The following is a 10059-nucleotide window of genomic DNA, read 5'->3' as shown; positions in this document are numbered from 1 at the left end:
GAAGACGTGATAATGGAAGCTTGACATGTACTCAAGAATGAAGAAGAAGATGGTCTTCTCCTCCTCCCTATTTTTCCTTTGATTATAAAACTGTAGCTCACTAAGCATTCTCAGCATGGCCTCCTCTCACCCACCTGTTTATAAACTTCACAAGCATCATATTCTAATAAATCACTTCTTATCTATCACCTTGCCTCTCGCTGCATTTTTTCTGTGCTGAGACAAAAAGAACCAGAGCTCCTTGGAGCCCCTCAAGATGCATTTCTGCAGTTTCAGATGGATGGAGGAAATGAGAAAGAGCCCTCTCTAGGGAGGGAAAGAGAGATAGAGAAAGAAAGAATTAATAAAGGAGTTTCCATAATACCCATAATTTTCTCTTTTGCAGATTAAAGTGTATTTAATTATTTTTCCTCATAAAACCTCTGTTGTTTTGTAACTTTGGGAGATTCCCAGGTGAAATCTGAAACTGGTCCTCATAAGAAGACTACAGAAAGAGTCCAAAGGAGGCAGAGCACCCCAGATTGGTAGGTGGTAGTTTTACTAAGCAAGAGATTTCACACATGAGCCTTGTCTTGGGGGACTGCAAGAGGATTAGATCTCTGCACCCATCCTCTAAAATTTAAAAAAAATATATAGAGACCTTTATGAGGATTATATTCTGCACAGCCCAGATGGCCTCAACAACACCTTGCTCTCTCAAGGCTACACATCTTTGGAACCGCTCCGGCTACAGGAAGGCGGGCAAACATACACCCGAAGAACAGGGGAGTGGGTGAGGAGTCTCTGATTGCCCAGGTCAACTGGTGCTCATGATCATATACTCCCTGATGACCTCTTCTAACACCATCCTTACAGTATTTTTTTAAGATACTTTTGAAAACCTATTTGGAAATTGTGGCTAAAGTACAAGGGTAGAAATTACTTTTAAAATGTTTTAAGCTAAGCAAAGTTACAAATGAAAGCTACAAACAAAGTCCCTTCTGTCTCTAGCAATGCCCAAATTTCCTATGCCAGGATGGACCTGAAGATAACAAATAAAAGACCAATATCAGACAGCATCTCTGCAGGCCTTATTCCATGGAAGAATTCTCAGGGGGCCTCAAAAATTATTGGGGTTTAATTTTAAATGTAGCCAGATCAGGCTACACTTAGCAGGATCATCCACACTAGATGCAGTGCTGACCTCTGTATGGAGTGGTTAGTACTGCTGTTATTTCTCACTGTAACTTGACCCCATGGACCTCATTCTGTTTTATCACCTGAACTTTCTGAGCAACTCCATACCTGTCTCTGCAGGATATGAACTCTGCCATAGCTGGATCTGGAATTTCCATTCTTTTCTGCTCTGGGTCTTAATCTGTTTACAGAAATCAGAGAGAAGAAGATACTAATAGATGTAAAAAGACAAACACATAAAAAAATTTTAAGGGTAGAAGTGTTACCAAACACAAGTCCATGTGCCTTACGCATAGTGAGCTAAACCAATGAAGAAACACTGGAGTTTGGAGCAGAGAAAGGGCCATGCACGGAGATATGGGTGGCTTGTGCTCAAAAAAAACAGAACTCCCTGAAGGGTTTCAGCAAAGTATTTTTAATGGTCAGGTGAGGGAGGGGGTCACAGGGTATGTGACCAGCTCCTGCATAATTCTCTGATTGCTTGATGGCGAGGTAACAGGGTGGTTAACATCTTAGGTGCCAGAAGTTCTGAGGACTACGTGTTCATGATCATCAGGTAGTTCATTTCTTCCATTTGGTGGTAGTTCTGGCACCTGAAAAACTCAGGAAATATGTATCAGATACTATTAACTCAGTACTTCAGAGAGGAGCTGCAGCAGAGGATATAGGGTGGCGTCTGTCCTGGGAAGGCCGCATGGGGTCCTGCTCGGTTACAGGAGTAGTGTGTTCAAACATAAATCAGAGATGACATGGGATAAATTCAAGGTAAATAGCAATAGTATGGTAATTTGGATTAACAATTTCTTCAGAACTAGCAACCAATCCCTTTTCACTCTTTCCACCCCCATCAACAAATTTGTGTTCCTGAGAACGGCATGAATACTGAAATTCTAATGTTTTGGCCCCTGAATGTTCACTGCTTCCTGGCTTACCAAACTCATCATGCTGCCCCTTCTGATTGTCCCTAAATCTGTGGCCACTTAAATAATAGTCTAGGTTTATGTCAGCGTTCAAGAGGCGGGAACCATTTCTATGCTGTTTCATTAGGGAGTAGTGAAGCACACATATATATTTTAAATATTTTCTTAATTTAAGAGCATTCTTAAATCATGTCAAAACTTTATTGAATGCCTTATGTAAGTCAGACACTGTGACAATCACTTTCACTTTTATTATCTTTCATTCCTTATAGCAAACTTCTTACAAAGGTTTTTTATTATCCTTGTTTTATGGATGGGGAAACAGAGAGGCATAGAATTTATTTAACACAGCAAGTATTTCACCTATGAACTCTGACTTTAAATACAATTCTTGAAGACATTCTATCCATAATATGTCAGTGACATTCAATCATAATTTTATAGTACATAAAGTTTGTAACCTGTATTAAGCAAAATGAAAATGCAGACTTTCAGTGTTTTATTAAATTATTTTCCTGAGTCCCATGAAAATAATTTAGTTTGCCTTAATTTTTAAATTTTTGGTGTTGAAGTTAATATAGCCATGTGATAAATAGATGAATAATTCAAATTCCAATGATGGCGATTATCCATTAGACATCATCTTATCTGCATTGCTGTGGATACTTTTTATTATGTACAATTACAAAATTTTTAAACCTTTCCAATTTCTTTTCAAATGCATGAAATTTGTCCTTGTTTCAAATTTCAGTTGTCATTTTCATTGTTCCTATGACTAGAATTTTGATTATATTAACCTATTTGTAGTCTACAATTGAATGCAAACATTAAAATTAATGAGAAGAGTTTGAGAAAAATTAATGGTTATCAATGTGCCTGCCAACCAGCTTAAGAAATATAACATTTCCAATCCACTGAATATTTTCTATATGTTCTCTATATATTTTCTATATATTCTATATTCTTATACAACCCCAATTGCCTAAATAGCCACTCCTCTGAATTTATGTTAACCTTAAATTTTTTTATTTATATTTTTTCCATATATATATACATATTTCCACGTATATGAAAATATATATTATGTTTATATTATATATAAATAATATATATGTACTACACACACATATACATGCATACATACACACACACACCAAGACAATATTGAAAGTTTTATTACTTATAATGAGGTTTTCTTAAGAGAATAAATAGGTCTGAAAATGACTTGAGGGCACAAAGAGCAGGGAATGGTTTTAGCTATTATTATGGTTGGGGTGGAGCCAGGGTGAGACTTCCTGTTCAGACCAGCAGCTTACATGATTTGAAGCTCTTATCAGTGCTGAAGGAGGAAGCAATTGGTCTTTATTTTGAGGTTGCCCCTAAATAAGAAGTTGAAAAGTAAAACAAATGTGTGCCTTGGTCATGACCAATGATATCTTGAACTCCAAAGCAGATAAGGGGTGTCTTGATGAAACCTTGTATTATGGCTTTAGTGTAGGCAGAGATATGTATGATTGTGCTTTATATTTTGGGTATGTGTGAAATAAGATATTTCTAATGTTCTTTATTCCAGATGGGGCAACCCTGGATAAGGAATTGCTGTTTTGGCTATTGGCCAGATCAGATGGCCATACCATTGAAAATGGTCCAAGAGTCTGTAAAATTGTGCAGTGGGGCTGTTGTTGCTCAAGCCATCCATTACTAAGAATGGCTGTCCAAAGTTTGGCCAATTGTGCTGACCCATCTGTCTTGCTCTCAATCAGAAATACCATGGTTAATCAGAGGATGGGAGAAACTCCCCTTTTAGGGCCCTAGCACATGTAATGGTGGTGCTACCATTCATAAATTATATGAATTCCCTTTGCTGTTCTGTCAGTTAATCCCAAAGGACTCTCATGTAGCCAAGAGATTTGGTAGAGGAATGACTTCATCCAGGAACATGGCATCTAAAAGGGACTAAGTATGGACAGGCCATCCCTCTTGTGTAGCAGATATACTAAAGGGCTCAGTGTTGGTTCTATCCTATTAACACTGTTCTCATTTAGCAAGAGGCCAAGTTTATGGAGTGCTTCCTCCATGACCTAAGTTATAATGTACAGCTGGATATAGAAGGTTCCATGTCTAGTGCCTGTGAAAACTTCTATTTCAATAATACCCACATGTATGTCCAGCAGTTATTGCCCTAAAGGCAGGTAACATACAGCCAAGAAGAACAGTTTCTTGCATTAGGAAGCCCATGGATATTTTCTGGCCATAATAGGTGGCTCAAGGAGTCTAGGAGGTATGCAAGGAACTTCCTATATGCTGTAGAGTGAAAGAGTCTCTGGGGGGCACTGTTTGAAGTATCTATTATATTGTAATTTGGACAGACTCTAGAGTTTTTGTTGGAAGGAGGGCCATTCAAAGATGGTCAAATTATGAATAAGAGCATTTCTGGGCTTTAGCAAAATTTTAAATAAGGAATATGTTTCTTTTAAAACCCCAGAAGCCCTAAAAGATATTGAGTAAATTTTAATACTGTGGGTGCCAGTTCAGCAGTTATTTCTTAACAAGTCAGGATGAAATGTCTCATTAACTGACCAAATGATGTCACAAAATTTATTGAAGTAGTGGGGACCAGTACATTATGTGTGTCAGTAACCTGTTCTTTTTTAGAGCTCCTTTGTGAGTATTTGGATGTCCTGACTTTCTATGTCAAATGAACGTACTCACAGAAAGATGTTACTGCTGTGATGATATATCTGTGTTCCTGGAGAAAGTTGGATGGAGTTGAGCCTTTGTCTGCAAATATTGTGTGTGATGGAACAGCTATTACACCCGATGGTTTGACAGATAAAGGTGTACCATGTCTTTCTGAAGGTGAAGGCACACTATACTTGAAAGGCATAGGTCCTGAATGGAATATAGCTGAATTTATCATGGCAAGGTATCCACCATTTGCTGATTAAATGGTGTCAGTAATTGCTTTTTTTTTTTAACATCTTTATTGAAGTATAACTGCTTTAAAATGGTGTGTTAGTTTCTGCTGTATAACAAAGTGAATCAGCTATATGCATACATACATCCCCATACCTCATCCCTTTTGCATCTCCCTTCCACACCCCCTATCCCATCCCTCTAGATGGTCACAAAGCACCGAGCTGATCTCCCTGAGCTATGCGGCTGCTTCCCAATAGCTATCTATTTTACATTTGGTAGTGTATATATGTCCATGCCACTCTCTCAATTTGTCCCAGCTTAGCCTTCCCCCTCCCCATGTCCTCAAGTCCATTCTGTATGTCTGCATCTTGATTCCCGTCCTGCCCCTAGGTTCTTCAGAACAATGTCTTTTTTTATTAGATTCCATATATATGTGTTAGCATACAGTATTTGTTTTTCTCTTTCTGACTTACTTCACTCTGTATGACAGTCTCTAGGTCCATCCACCTCACTACAAATAACTCCATTTCGTTTATTTTATGGCTGAGTAATATTCCATTGTATATATGTGCCTTATCTTCTTTATCCATTTATTTGTTGATGGACTCGTAGATTGCTTCCATGTCCTGGATATTGTAAATAGTGCTGCAATGAACATTGTGGTACATGACTCTTTTTGAATTATGGTTTTCTCATGGTATATGCCCAGTTGTGGGAGTGCTGGGTCACATGGTAGTTCTATTTTTAGGTTTCTGAGGAACCTCCATACTGTTCTCCATAGTGGCTGTATCAATTTACATTCCCACCAACAGTGCAAGAGTGTTCCCTTTTCTCCACACCCTCTCCAGCACTTATAGTTTGTAGAGCTTTTGATTATGGACATTCTGACAAGTGGGAGGGGATACCTCATTGTAGTTTTGATTTGCACTTCTGTAATGATTAGTGATGTTGAGCATCCTTTCATGTGTTTGTTAGCAATCTGTATATCTTCTTTGGAGAAAAATCTATTTAGGTCTTTTGCCCATTTTTGGATTGGGTGTTTTTTTTGTTTGTTTTTTTGTTTTTTTTTGATATGGAGCTGCATGAGCTGCTTATATATTTTGGAGATTAATCCTTTCTCAGTTGCTTCATTTGCAAATATTTTCTCCCATTCTGAGAGCTGTCTTTTTGTCTTTTTTATAGTTTCCTTTGCTGTGCAAAAGCTTTTAAGTTTCATTAGGTCCCATTAATTTTTGTTTTTATTTCCATTTCCCTAGGAGGTGGATGAAAAAGGATCTTGCTGTGATTTATGCCATAGACTGTTGTGCCTATGCTTTCCTCTATGAGTTTTATAGTGTCTGGCCTTACATTTAGGTCTTTAATCCATTTTGAGTTTATTTTTCTATATGGTGTTAGGGAGTGTTCTACTTTCATTCTTTTATGGGTAGCTGTCCAGTTTTCCCAGCACCACTTATTTAAGAGGCTGTCTTTTCTCCACTGTATATTCTTGTCTCCTTTTTCAAAGATAAGGTGACCATATGTGCGTGGGTTTATCTCCAGGCTTTCTATTCTGTTCCATTGATCTATGTTTCTGTTTTTTTGTGCCAGTACCATACTGTCTTGATTATTGTAGCTTTGTAGTATAGTCTGAAGTCAGGGAGCCTGATTCCTCCAGCTCCGTTTTGCGTTCTCAAGATTGATTTGGCTATTCAGGGTCTTTTGTGTCTCCATACAAATTGTGAAATTTTTTCTTGTAGTCCTGTGAAAAATGCCATTGGTAGTTTGATAGGGATTGCATTGAATCTGTAGATGGTTTTGGGTAGTATAATCATTTTCACAATATTGATTCTTCCGATCCAAGAACATTGTATATCTCTCTATCTCTTTTTATCATCTTTAATTTCTTCATCAGTGTCTTATAGTTTTCTGCATACAGGTCTTCTGTTTCCTTAGCTAGGTTATTCCTAGGTTTTTTTTTTTTTTTTTTTCTTTTGGTTGCAATGGTAAATGGAAGTGTTTCCTTAATTTCTCTTTCAGATTTTTCATCATCAGTGTGTAGGAATGCAAGAGATTTCTGAGCATTAATTTTGTATCCTGCTACTTTACCAAATTCACTGATTGGCTCTAGTAGTTTTCTGGTAGCATGTTTAGGATTCTCTATGTATAGTATCATGTCATCTGCAAACAGTGACAGTTTTACTTCTTCTTTTCCAATTTGGACTCATTTTATTTCTTTTTCTTCTCTGAATGCTGTGGCCAAAACTTCCAAAACTATGTTGAATAATAGTGGTGAGAGTGGGCAACCTTGTCTTGTTCCTTATCTTAGTGGAAATGGTTTCAATTTGTCACCGTTGAGAACGATATTGTCTGTGGGTTTGTCATATATGGCCTTTGTAATGTTGAGGTAAGTTCTCTCTATGCCTACTTTCTGGAAGGTTTTTATCATAAATGGGTGTTGAATTTTGTTGACAGCTTTTTCTGCCTCTATTGATATTATCATATGTTTTTTGTCCTTCAATTTGTTAATATGGTTTATCACATTGATTTATTTGCATATATTTAAGAACCCTTGCATTCCTGGGATAAACCCCACTTAATCATGGTATATGATCCTTTTAATGTGCTGTTGGGTTCTGTTTGCTAGTATTTTGTTGAGCATATTTTGCATCTATGTTCATCAGTGATATTGGCCTGTAGTTTTCTTTCTTTGTGACATCTTTGTCTGGTTTTGGTATCAGGGTAATGGTGGCCTCATAGGGTTTGGGAGTGTTCCTCCCTCTGCTATATTTTGGAAAACTTTGAGAGGGATAGGTGTTAGCTCTTCTCTAAATGTTTGAGAGCATTCGCCTGTGAAGCCATCTGGTCCTTGGCTTTTGCTTGTTGGAAGATTTTAAATCACAGTTTCAATTTCAGTGCTTGTGATTGGTCTGTTTATATTTTCTATGTTTTCCTGGTTCAGTCTTGGAAGGTTGTGTTTTTCTAAGAATTTGTCCATTTCTTCCAGGTTGTCCATTTTATTGGCATTTAGTTGCTTGTAGTAATCTCTCATGATCCTTTGTATTTCTACTGTCATTGTTACTTCTTTTTCATTTCTAATTCTATTGATTTGAGTCTTCTCCCTTTTATTCTTGATGAGTCTGGCTAATGGTTTATCAATTTTGTTTATCTTCTCAAAGAACCAGCTTTCAGTTTTATTGATTTTTGCTCTTGCTTCCTTCCTTTCTTTTTCATTTATTTCTGATCTTTATGATTTCTTACCTTCTGCTAACTTTGGGTGTTTTTTTTTTGTGCTTCTTTCTCTAATTGCTTTAATTTTAAGGTAATTCTTAATTCTAGTTTAATTTAATGTAATCTATTACTACTTAGTTACTCTTCATAACTGTTTGATTTATTTTTTTTGTTTGGTGAGTCAGAGTGCCTTTGTCTATGACAGAATATTTTATGACTATGATAAATTTGGGCAAAACAAGAGTTCTCATGGTTAAGGTGGAGTATACCTGTTTTCCTCTATTTTATCTTTGGTAACTCCTCTCAGATTAAAGAGGAAACTTTGTTTAAAACCATTGGGATTCAGGGACTTCCCTGGTGGCACAGTGGTTAAGAATCTGCCTGCCAATTCAGGGGACATGGGTTTGATCCCTAGTCTGGGAAGATCTCACATGTCACGGAGCAACTAAACCTGTGTGCCACACCTACTGAGCGACAAGAGAAGCCACCACAATCAGAAGCTGGCACACTGTAATGAAGGCCCAATGCAGCCTAAATAAAGAAATTATTTAAAAAATTTTTGAGATTCACAGAATAAACTATAATTTATGCCCTAATATTGATTAAGGCCATGAAATTTTGCAACCTGGTAAATTTCAACACAAGTTAAAATTAATTCACAACCTATGTTTGTGAACTATGTTGTAGACACAGCAAAACCATCAGTGCCATTTAATTTTTCTTTTTATATAAATTCTTTTAGTAAATTTTGAATCTTGCATTGAAATTAGAAAATTGCAGACATATGACTCAGTTTTCTGTTTCTTCACCCTGTATCTAGTTTCTTTCTTTTATTTTTAATAGTTCTGTATATAATGCAGGGGGTTTAGATGAGTCCTCTTCACTCTGTTTATATGTATATCTTTCCTCCTCCAGAGAATCTCAAGTAATTATTATAAAATTTAAGAGCTTCTCCTATAGTAATGGTAGCTTTACTGAGTTTAGGGACTTAGGCTTAAGTCAAGTTTGAATTCATACTTTGGCTGTGCCAGGATGGTGTATTGGATTTCTTTCTTGTAACCAGAAGGATCATGATCTTCTGGTAAAAGAGGAATAGGTAACACCGACAGAAAAGACATTTTTTAAATTAATTAATTAATTATTATTATTTTTTAGTGTCTTAGCAAGCTACCTGCTTTTAGGAATGTAAAAATTAGTATACCACATAGTGACTACCCTTCCTCCGTAGGAGTTGGCACCCAGTGTGTCTTGCAGGGTTGTCAGTCTTCCTGTGTGCTCTACAGGATGGAAGTCTTAACCTGGCTGGGACATCACTCCAACAGTCACATGGATAGAGTATTTCTCTGGAGCCTAGTTTCAGTCACGGCTTATGATGGAATTGAGAAATGTTTCAGTCTGAGATATTAATAAATCCATGTTGAGGCACTTGCCCCAGCGTCAGTGTAAAGAGAGCCCTAATCCTTTAATGCTGTTCTTAAAAACTAGTATCAAGGGCTTCCCTGGTGGCACAGTGGTTGAGAGTCCGCCTGCCGATGCAGGAGACACGGGTTTGTGCCCCCGGTCCGGGAAGATCCCACATGCTGCGGAGTGGCTGGGCCCGTGAGTCATGGCCGCTGAGCCTGTGCGTCCAGAGCCTGTGCTCCACAACGGGAGAGGCCACAACAGTGAGAGTCCCGTGTACCACAAAAACAAAACAAAACAAAACGAAACTAGCATCAAGACTTCTGATTTAGATAAGCTACATCTGTAACAGAAGCTTGATGGACCTAAGTAAATTCAGCACAGAACAGCATAGTTCAAAGTGCAAAACAACTCAAAAAAAAAAAAAAAAAAAAAA

Source organism: Neophocaena asiaeorientalis, unplaced genomic scaffold, assembly GCF_003031525.2.
Source record: "Neophocaena asiaeorientalis asiaeorientalis breed wild unplaced genomic scaffold, Neophocaena_asiaeorientalis_V1.1 scaffold55, whole genome shotgun sequence".
NCBI lineage: Eukaryota > Metazoa > Chordata > Mammalia > Artiodactyla > Phocoenidae > Neophocaena > Neophocaena asiaeorientalis.
Note: the sequence above shows the minus strand (reverse complement) of the source record.